The sequence below is a fragment of the Balaenoptera borealis genome (assembly GCF_965194805.1).
Source record: "Balaenoptera borealis genome assembly, chromosome: 3".
NCBI lineage: Eukaryota > Metazoa > Chordata > Mammalia > Artiodactyla > Balaenopteridae > Balaenoptera > Balaenoptera borealis.
In genome coordinates this window covers 17259938-17272384 of record NC_138866.1, presented here as the reverse complement: position 1 = coordinate 17272384, position 12447 = coordinate 17259938, and positions in this window count along the sequence as shown.

Sequence of the window (12447 nt, the reverse complement as noted above, 5' to 3'; positions counted from 1 at the left end):
ATAAAAACAATGGCATGCCACTTATAGAAGTAAAACAAAATCACTGAAAAAAGTGTTGAAAGGAAAAGAAAAGATATATCAGGAAAATGAAAACATAATACCACTATTAGTTACAATTCAATATCAATGTCAGATAAAATGAAATTCTAAGCAAAAACTACTGTAAGGGATAAGAGTGAGTCATTTTATATGGATAAATGGATTGTCAAAAATTTTAAAGTACTGAAAAGTGTTGCTTCAAAATATATTTCAGAGAAGCCTTAAGAAAAACAAGGAGACCTTTGAATTTGAATAAAATGTAAAAGAAAAGTACAGGTTTCTGGTAACGGACTGTACTGCTGAACTGAATGAATAAGCATTTTCAGAACTCTAATGAAAAACTGATGAACTCATAAAAGTGCTAACAAAAGATCAAGATGAAAAAAAAAATTAATTACATGGGACTGAGTGAACTGATGAGGATGAGTATAATTTTTGTGACTTTCTGTCTGAATTAAAAAAAAAAAAAAAAAAAAATTCCACAAGGACTCAGAGGCAAAGAATATACAAATCAATTTTCACTGCAAAGTAAAGGAGCTGTTACAGTGGAGGATTACTGGACTGAATGTCAATACTATGACATAGTATGAGTGTGTTTCATGTTTGGTAATTGCAATCATTGTTGCTTTTGTTGTGGTCATCCATGTACAATGCTTGGTGTCAGTCGATTTATCTCTTGTAAAAATAAAATACAGTGTGTGTGTGTGTGAAAAAAAAAAAAAAAAAAAAAAAAAAAAAAGAAAAGAGACGGAAACTTCTGTCACTCTTTATATTCTTGACAGATTTTTTTTAAAGAAAACAAATTCCAGATATCTGTAATTAATTTGATTGTTGTATTCATTAATCTAGCATCCCAGAGTTACACGATTACAAAGAAAACAAGTTTTATCAGAATAAACATGGTTTTCAAAATGGATGTTTGTAATATTTTTGTTACGTTATATACTTAAGATACTAGAGTTAAGTAAATTTTCAAGAAAAACAAATTAAATGTAAAACATTCTGCTCTCCTCAACTTGTGATTTCCAGACAACCTATGTCTTATAATTTGTATTTTAAATGCAAAAATCACAAAAATGAATACACTGATTCACTATCTATGTACAAAATTGTATAAAATACATCCACTAGAAAACTAGAGGACTGTAAGTGGTCTATATAGTTTAATGAGAGAAATGTCAAAATAAGTCATTAAAAGAAAAAAATTAATCATCCTAAATTTACAAAATATTTAAAATAAAGTATTTTAAATTATTAAGAAAATTCTGGTTTTGACCTTTTTAATCATCACCCATGATGAAGAAATATTTATAAGATAATTATTTTATAAAGAAAAAAATATAAATGAATCATTGCAGGCAGTTGGGCACCTAAGTAGGGACTTTCTATCCTTCCCCTTCCAGGGTAAAATTGGGGGGGGGGAGTGTTAGTGCTTTCCATTCATGGTCTTAAGAAGACTGTATGCATCTCAGAAATCTTGATATTCACCAAGGCCACCGAACAACATGACATTTTGGTGGTAAATTAGCATCTAGGGTGTCTAGGTGAATAGTCTCAAAGAATTCATGCATACCTGAACCTTGTATGCAAAAACTTTAGTCAAGAATTTCCTGAAAATGTGGGACCCTTGAAAGTGCTGGGAGGGAGCATGGTCCAGAAGAGGTTGGGCTTAAGAAGACACAGAAGACATCTAACTCACTGCTGGGGAAGGGGGCACAGCAGGGACCATGGACAACAGTAGCTGATGCCAATGCAAGATGCTCAAGAGCTGGACAGGATGAACCACTCTTCAACTGAGGCCGACACAGGGTGCTCCAATGGAATGAGGTACAGAGACTGGAAAGAACTTAGAATATCAGAAAATGGATATCAGAAAACTACATTTTCCCGACTCTGCTTCCTTCTCCCTTCTGAGAACTCCTCTCACCAATCTCAGTGTAATTAATCACTCTTAGGGAGCAGGTAAGGGAAATAGAGAAGACATATTTTATATTTAATTGATATTTTTACAAAAAATGACTGTATAATAAACTTGGAATCATTGGGTCCCTTGAAGTAGCTTGATTTTGATTTTGAGTTTTCTACCACTATATTAATTACATTCACTTAATATAAAATTAGGAAAATCATATTTCTTGACATCAGAGTTTATAAATCTAAATTTCAAACCTGACAAACATTTATCCCTGTTGATTGTCTGACCAGTAATGATTGGTATGTCTCTCACTGGTGATGCTCCATGGATATTGTAAAAATCTGCTGATAATCACAAATATAGTAAAAATGTATTGAAATATTATATTGCAAATATTGGAAAATACATAGAATTTTTCACGAAATTGATGTTTCACATTGATGTAGGCACATACACAAAAGTGTTTGAAATGTAGCTTTTGCTATTGTATTTATTTCCAATCAGGTTTTCTAAGGCATGAGTGAAACACAGTAAAATTCACCTTTTAAGGTGTACAGTTTAATGTGTTTTCACAAATATTAATGTCATTTAACCTGCACCACAATCAAGGTTTAGAATATTTCCATCCCCAAGAAATTTCCCTTGTGCCCTTTTGTGGTGTTTACATATAATTTTAACTAAAAGAACTCAAATTAGATCGATTAAAAATTGAAGAAGAAAAAGAACAGGCACGCACAGAGTTAGGAAAAACAGAGACACTAGAAACAAGAATGAATTCTGTATAAGTGGATCAAGGGCAGTCTATTGAAAATGATACAACCTTTAGTTTTACAAATATAACCTTTCTTTTTTTTTTTATTATGTTTGAAAGTTGAACCAGTTGATTCAACTCTTTGTGCCATAACACTGAACTACTGTGGTTCTTGATAAAGCGATAGCATAATAGTCCTTGAGATAGATCCATGCCTTCATATCTTACCTGAAAATGTCTCTATCATGACCAATATCATCAAGGACCTTATCATCATCGCTGAATCTCAGTGCACTCCTTGAGTGGCATGGTGGAAACTGAGGATCTGAGTTTAATGATTGCTTGTGTATCAGTTTCTACTACGGTACACTGGTCATTATGCCAAGCTGTTTTCTTCAGCATCCCAAGTGGTCATAAGAAACTGAGTCAACTTATAAGGTGCTTGCTTCTTCCTTGAGGTACAGTATGTCCAAGTATTAAGATGATTAGTTTCATTCTGTGTCAGGACAAGCAAAAATCTAAGGGGATTTTGAAGTTATGAAAAGATTATAATTGTAGGAATAAGAAAGCTTGACATCTCTGCATCAACCTCTTGATAACTGAGTGGTAAAGAATCAGCCTGCCTATCTACCCCACCAGATTTTATCAGTCTCTATCAGTGTTTTGTTCTGTTTTGATTTTCCACTTTTAAATTTTTCCCTGCTAGTTTTATTTTATTTTTTTAAACTTAACCTCTGCTAAACTGTAAATTGCTCTTGAAGACAAAAAGTGTCTTTTTAATTTTATGAATAAATAAAATTTGGCAGCAAAATCAAGGTCACCTTGTATATAATTATATCCACTTAATCCAGAGGGGAAACTTCCTTCTACCATCTTCCATTTTAAAGTAAAGCTTGCAAGGCATATTTGGAAATAGAATTTGTTGTCACTTTTTCATGGCTTTTTCCATAATCAATTGATGTCAAATTGAAGTATAATAAAATTGGGGGGAAAAGCACTTGCTTTAATAAAAGTGATTTTCTTCTTATAAAACAATTTTCAAAGTCAAATTTTTTACAATTATGAAATATTAAATTATTCACTAAAATAACTGTTACATCTCATCAAATTACTACTAGCGATATATACAAATATAAAAATGCCTCCTCACAAAGATCTTATGAAATAAACAACTATAAAAAAACTTCATTTTAATGTAATGGAATGAGTTACATTTCCATCAATTGATGGCATTAATTTATTAATTCCTTTTTTATTTATTGAATTCCTACCCTGGGAGAGATAATGTTGGTGCAAAACCATATAGAGCACACAATTTTTGTGATCGACATACATATATCAGATTTGGGGAGGCAAAATGAAATTCTACCCAGTTAAATTACAATGAATGGAGCAGAAGCAAGAAGAATACAATCTTGTAGCCTGTGGAACAAAAACCACATTCACAGAGAGATAGACAAGATGAAAAGACAGAGGGCTATGTACCAGATGAAGGAACAAGATAAAACCCCAGAAAAACAACTAAATGAAGTGGAGATAGGCAAACGTCCAGAAAAAGAATTCAGAATAAAGATAGTGAAGATGATCCAGGACCTCGGAAAAAGAATGGAGGCAAACATCGAGAAGATGCAAGAAATGTTTAACAAAGATCTAGAAGAATTAAAGAACAAACAAACAGAGATGAACAATACAATAACTGAAATGAAAAATATACTAGAAAGAATCATAGCACAAAAACTGAGGCAGAAGAACGGATAAAAGTGACCTGGAAGACAGAATGGTGGAGTTCACTGCTGTGGAAGAGAATAAAGAAAAAAGAATGAAAAGAAATGAAGACAGCCTAAGAGACTTCTGGGACAACATTAAACGCAGCAACATTTGCATTATAGGGGTCCCAGAAGGAAAAGAGAGAGGGAAAGGACCTGAGAAAATATTTGAAGAGACTATAGTTGAAAATTTTCCTAACATAGGAAAGGAAATAGCCACCGAAGACCAGGAAGCACAGAGAGTCCCATACAGGATAAACCCAAGGAGAAACATGCCGAGACACATAGTAAACAAATTGGCAAAAATTAAAGACAAAGAAAAATTATTGAAAGCAGCAAGGTAGAAATGACAAATAACATACAAGGGAACTCCCATAAGGTTAACAGCTGATTTCTCAGCAGAAACTCTACAAGACAGAAGGGACTGGCATGATATATCTAAAGTGATGAAAGGGAAGAAACTACAAGCAAGATTACTCTACCCGGCAAGGGTCTAATTCAGATTCAACAGAGAAATCAAAAGCTTTACAGACAAGCAAAAGCTAAGAGAATTCAGCACCACCAAACCAGCTCTACAACAAATGCTAAAGGAACATCTTCTCTAAGTGGGAAACACAAGAGAAGAAAAGGACCTACAAAAACAAACCTGAAACAATTAAGAAAATGGTAATAGGAACATATATATAACTACCTTAAAAGTGAATGGATTAAATGCTCCAACCAAAAGACACAAGCTTGCTGAATGGATACAAAAACATGTATCCATTTTTACATGTATACATGTAAAAATGTATATGCTGTCTACAAGAGACACACCTCAGATCTAGGGACACATACAGACTGAAAGTGAGGGGATGGAAAAAGATATTCCATGCAAATGGAAATCAAAAGAAAGCTGGAGTAGCAATATTCATATCAGATAAAATAGACTTTAAAATAAAGAATGTTACAAGAGACAAGGAAGGACACTGCATAATGATCAAGAGATCAATCCAAGAAGAAGATATAACAATTATAAATATATATGCACCCAACATAGGAGCACCGCAATACATAAGGCAACTGCTAAAAGCTCTAAAAGAGGAAATCGACAGCAACAAAATAATAGTGGGGGACATTAACACCTCACTTACACCAATGAACAGATCATCAAAACAGAAGATTAATAAGGAAACACAAGCTTTAAATGACATAATAGAGCAGATAGATTTAATTGATATTTATAGGCCATTCCATCCCAAAACAGCAGATTACACTTTCTTCTCAAGTGTGCATGGAACATTCTCCAGAATAGATCACATCTTGGGTCACAAATCAAGCCTCAGTAAATTTAAGAAAATTGAAATCATATCAAGCATCTTTTCTGACCACAACACTATGAGATTAGAAATCAATTACAGGGAAAAAAACCCACAAACACATGGAGGTTAAACAATACATTACTAAATAATCAAGAGATCAATGAAGAAATCAAAGAGGAAATCAAAAAATACCTACAGACAAATGACAATGAAAACACGACAATCCAAAACCTATGGGATATGGCAAATGCAGTTCTAAGAGGGAAGATTATAGCTATACAAGCCTACCTCAAGAAACAAGAAAAATCTCAAATTCAAATGGAATTTATCTCAGGGATGCAAGGATTCTTCAATATATGCAAATCAATCAATGTGATACACCATATTAACAAATTGAAGAATAAAAACCATATGATCATCTCAATAGACGCAGAAAAAGCATTTGACAAAATTCAACAGCCATTTATGATAAAAAGTCTCCAGAAAGTAGGCATAGAGGGAACCTACTTCAACATAATAAAGGCCATATACGACAAAACCATAGCAAACCTCATCTTAAATGGTGAAAAACTGAAAGCATTTCCTCTATGATCTGGAACATGACAAGGATGTCCACTCTCACCACTATTATTCAACATAGTTTTGGAAGTCCTAGCCACGGCAATCAGAGAAGAAAAAGAAATAAAAGGAATACAAATTGGAAAAGAAGAAGTAAAACTGTCGCTGTTTGCAGATGACATGATACTATACATAGAGAATCCTAAAGATGCTACCAGAAAACTACTAGAGCTAATCAATGAATTTGCTAAATTTGCAGGATACAAAATTAATGCACAGAAATCTCTTGCAATCCTATACACTAATGATGAAAAATCTGAAAGAGAAATTAAGGAAACTCTCCCACTTACCATTGCAACAAAAAGAATAAAATACCTAGGAATAAACCTACCTAGGGAGACAAAAGACCTGTATGCAGAAAACTATAAGACACTGATGAAACAAATTAAACATGATACTAACACATGGAGAGATATATCATGTTCTTGGATTGGAAGAATCAATATTGTGAAAATGACTATACTACCCAAAGCAGTCTACAGATTTAATGCAATCCCTATCAAATTACCAATGGCACTTTTTATAGAACTAGAACAAAAAATCTTAAAATTTGTGTGGAGACACAAAAGACCCCGAATAGCCAAAGCAATCTTGATGGAAAAAAACGGAGCTGGAGGAATCAGACTCCTTGACTTCAGACCATACTACAAAGTTACAGTAATCAAGATAATACGGTACTGGCACAAAAACAGAAATATAGATCAATGGAACAAGGTAGAAAGCCCAGGGATAAGCCCACACACCTATGGTCAACTAATCTATGACAAAGGAGGCAAGGATATATGATGGAGAAAAGACAGTCTCTTCAATAAGTGGTGCTGGGAAAACTGGACAGCTACATGTAAAAGAATGAAATTAGAACACTCCCTGACACCATGCACAAAAATAAACGCAAAATGGATTAGAGACCTAAATGTAAGACCGGACACTATAAAACTCTTAGAGGAAAACATAGGAAGAATACTCCTTGACATAAATCACAGCAAGATCTTTTTTGATCCACCTCCTAGAGTAATGGAAATAAAAACAAAAATAAACAAATGAGACCTAATGAAACTTCAAAGCTTTTGCACAGCAAAGGAAACCATAAACAAGACGAAAAGACAACCCTCAGAATGGAAGAAAATATTTGCAAACGAATCAATGGACGAAGGGTTAATCTCCAAAATATATAAACAGCTCATGCAGCTCAATATTAAAGAAACAAACAACCCAATCCAAAAATGGGCAGAAGACCTAAACAGACATTTCTCCAAAGAAGACATACAGATGGCCAAGAAGCACATGAAAAGCTGCTCAACATCACTAATTATTAGAGATATGCAAATCAAAACTACAATGAGATATCACCTCACACCATTTAGAATGGGCATTATCAGAAAATCTACAAACAACAAATGCTGGAGAGGGTGTGGAGAAAAGCGAACCCTCTTGCACTGTTGGTGGGAAAGTAAATTGATACAGCCACTATGGAGAACAGTATGGAGGTTCCTTAAAAAACTAAAAACAGAATTACCACATGACCCAGCAATCCCACTACTGGGCATATACCCAGAGAAAACCACAATTCAAAAAGACACATGCACCCCAATGTTCATTGCAGCACTCTTTACAATAGCCAGGTCATGGAAACAACCTAAATGCCCATTGACAGATGAATGGATAAAGAAGATGTGGTACATATATACAATGGAATATCACTCAGCCATAAAAATGAACGATATTGGGTCATTTGTTGAAACGTGGATGGATCTAGAGACTGTCATACAGAGTGAAGTAAGTCAGAAAGAGAAAAACTAATATCATATATTAACGCATATATGTGGAACCTAGAAAAATGGTGCAGATGAACCAGTTTGCAGGGCAGAAATTGAGACACAGATGTAGAGAACAAACATATGGACACCAAGGGGGGAAAGTGGCGGGTGGGTTGGGTTGTGGTGTGATGAATTGGGGGATTGGGATTGACATGTATACACTGACGTGTATAAAATGCATGACTAAAAGGACCTGCTGTATAAAAAACACAAATAAAATAAAATTCAAAAAAAAAATAGTAATGTGCCAATGTTACTGTCTTAGTTTGATAAATGTACCACAGTTATGTATTAGGAGAAAATGGGTGAAGAGTATAAGGGAACTCTGTATTCTCTGTAACTTTTCTGTAAATCTAAAATTACTACAAAATAAAATGTTAATTGAAAAACTATGAAAAAAAATTTGCAAGGAATGAGGTAAATTAAAATTCAATGCAACACAAGTATTGGGAGAAGGAAGGTCACAATTAATAGTTGAATAAACATTACCCAGTGTTATTTAAGTGTCAGATCGGGAGAAATTTATGAGGCTTGGAATTAGCTGAAAAAGCTACATATGAAGGAGAAACAGTTTGAGATAAGTCTTGAAGAATGCATTACTTTGATAAGTATCAGAAACGACATTTCAAGTAAAATATAGAATGTAACATTTTCTAACAATAATTGAGCATCAACATATCTTTCCTAACATATTATAGTTATTATACGTCAAGAATTATCCTCATTTTGCCAGAGAGGAGGTTCGGACTCATAGAGGGCAGGTGCATTGCCCAAGCTCCAACTGCCAGTTTGTGCCAGAATCGGCTATGGCGTCTACGGCAAAACCTCTTCCTCCTGTAGTTAGAGCCACCTTGGTCCCCTGGGGTAAACTAGTGAAGACAGAGATGGGTCTGGGTTATAGAATACTGAATTTTGTTGACCTAAACTTTTACACCAATAGTTTGGGATAAGCGATTTGTAAGCAAACGGGTGTCCTTCACAAGACTGTCTTTAGATAAAGGACATCTACACACTGGAACACTATTCTTAATCCCCACTCATTTCCTCTCCTTCCTATGTCTATAACTCCTTAAAAGTATTGAGCAGTGAAGACCTCTTTCAGGCTTTCAAGTCTGTCCCATGAGGGCTCACTCAGAATCGTGGGCTCTAAACAGACTAGGAAAGGATCACCAGCCAGTCACTCTAATGTACTGTGATGATGTATTTCTTCAGATGTACAGGTGGCAATATCTAGTGTCATCAATAAGAACATATAGTCCCTTATAGTATAAGAAACAATGGGTTCTGAAATAGTTGTTTGGGTTTGGATTCTGACTCTCCTTCCTTACTTACTGTGTGATCTTGAGTTAGTTTCTTAACCTCTCTGTGTCTTAGTTTTTACAATACCTACCCAAAAGGCTTATTATTTATAGTACATGCTACCTTAAGTGTATAGTGTTTATTATAGCTCGTAGTAATACTGAATGCTCAATAACTATTAGTCATTTTCATTTAGGTTATTAATAAATATAGAAAGATTAAAGGAAATACTAGATGTCCACAAAAATGTAAGATGGTTGATTTATATTAATCATCATAAGGCAGGAAGAAGAACAGTTTTATTAGCTAGGTAAGAAATAGTTTACTTGATCTATAATAATCTACTGAAAGTATCATTAATACTATTAATAGCTATAACTGCCTTTTAATGAATGGTTATGATATGCCAGGTACAATGCTATGAATTTCATGTAGAAAAGATACAATAATAATAGTTACCTTTCTGTAGTGATATTATGAATATTTTTCTTGTATTTTTATTTGTATTTTAGAATGAATATGTATTACTTGGCTTAAAAAAGTTTATACAGAGTTATTCTAACAAGCGAGGGATACGTCACTTCTGAATTGTAACTCATATTGCCCTTTTCTCTGTGATGCTGTTCTGAATACCTGTTGTATTTTCAACCACAGATGGTATCATTCAGTGGTGTTTTAAAGCATTCAGTGGTGTTTTAAAGGACCTCTCTTCATAAATTCTGTAAAGTACATAAAGATCCTTTCATAAGAGCCATAGCTGTGTGTTACTCTCTATGACAGGTGTGAATGTACACATTTTTTTTTGCTGGGAAACTGAACATTTTTTCAAGGATGTGTGAATTCGTAATTTATTATGTGGAATAATGATATCTGTACATTACATTCTTTTTCTTTTTAAAATTTACTGAAGGACAAGAAACATAAATACCAACTCAAATCATTTGTGAGTACTAGAAAGTAAAAGTATGGTATCATTAAATGGTGCTTATTATATATGGAAGAAAGAAAAATGGAAAAAAAATATATTTATGGAAAGTTTAAACTAAGGAAGATAGTGATAAAATAATTTCCAACCTGGAAGGTTTTTGCCTTGGTGGAGGTGGAGAGGTTGGGGGTGAGGATACATAAAAAAAGACATAAGTTGAGAAAAAAAAAAAAAATTATTACTAACAAGGCATTGGAAATGAATTGGAAAAAAAACAAAAAAATCTTAGAATCAGAATATCAGTTTACCCACTGTTAAAATAGAGAACCTATATTCTAATTTAAATAATTTCCACTATAAGCTAGACGTTCCACTGGATCCTTAAGTATGCATCTGTGCAGCAAGAAACATTTATATCTTATAATGTCGTAAATAAGGAGACAGGAAATTTGAAGTCAGTAATTTAATTGCTTAAAAATATAATGAGACATAAAAATGAATGATTAAAATATAACATACACACACGCATTTTAAGTACTCTCATATCATTAATCTGTAGAAGTGCAGATTCATTAAAAAGTTCATCAGTTCAGAATAGTAGAAAAAAAGCTCAACGTAACAGGATAAATCCTGGAAAATATACATAATAGGAAACACACTTTTGATATGTATTATTTATAAAATTTTATAGTCTCTATATTATATACATATATTTATATACATTGTTCATACTATGCACTTTTATATATAAATATAAATTTATATATGAATGCATATGTGTGCATGTATATGTGTCTTTATATGTATATATGCATATATAATGTCATAGTAATGATTTAAACACAGTAGATAATTAAATTTTAAAAAGAGTTATAAAATATCTTGATTTCCATTTTTGGCTGAAATGGCACATTCTTGGAGAGAAGTTCCATAAACATTCTATTACAAGCATGCTCTGTCATTCTTTATCAACTCACCTCATCTGATTTCTTTCAAGGTGCTGATTACTCTCTGAAAGATTTCTCGTCTTCATTTACTGGTTGACTTGCTTGTTCTCTGTCTACCTCCAACTAAAATCTGAGCTTCCTCAGGATCTTTTTCCATAGCAAATCATCAGCTCTACAAATATTTGTTAAATGAATAAATAATAAATCAGATTGAATATCAATGCATAAACTATAATTTGCAAGCCTATGTTATATTTTCTGTGTCATGGTCTTCAAATCCATAAGGCATATTTAAGAAATCCTTAATTACCTAATACTTTTAAACTTAGAGAAAATATTAGGGAGAATCCTGTGCTTCCTGAATTGTTCCCCACCCCAGCATAGGGGATGAGTAGGGATTGTATCCATTTGTTTTAAGCATAGTGAGAGGAATTACAAATATGTCCAGTCCACAAAGTTTGATATGTGTCCTGTGGAGCATGGAGACAATGAAGCAAAAAGTCTAAAGGGTGAGAGGCTGGCTGAAAGCTGGCTGTGGTAGTGGGGAGAGGACCGTCGTTTGAAACGTAACTTACTGATAACGTGCCCAACATCCTGTTTGGATTATACCTGAAATGGCGTGTTTGAGAAAGATCGTTCAGGGTTATAACGCTTACCAGAGTGAAGGCATAGAGGCTGGGTTCATATAAAATGAGGTGAGAGAGGTGGCTCTATCCAGATCATGTAGGGATTTGCAAAGAGTTGACTTTACACTGAGCATTGGAGGATTCGGGGCAGATGGGTTGCGTGATCCAACTTAGGTGTGAAATGGATCACTCTTGTTTCTGTGTTGAGGATAGAAAATAGGAAAACGTGGTGGAGGGGGAAGACTACTGTAATAAATAGTTCAGGAGATAATTACGATATCTTGTCCAAGGTGGTAACCACTCTCGCCTTTCACCTGGATTATTATAAATATTTCCTCCTCTTATAACTGTCCTTCCTATTCCCTCCTCCTAAGCCAATGAAGTTGGGCAAAAACACAAAGCAGGATAAAGAATGAAAAAGCCAGTTATTGAGTCCCAGTTTA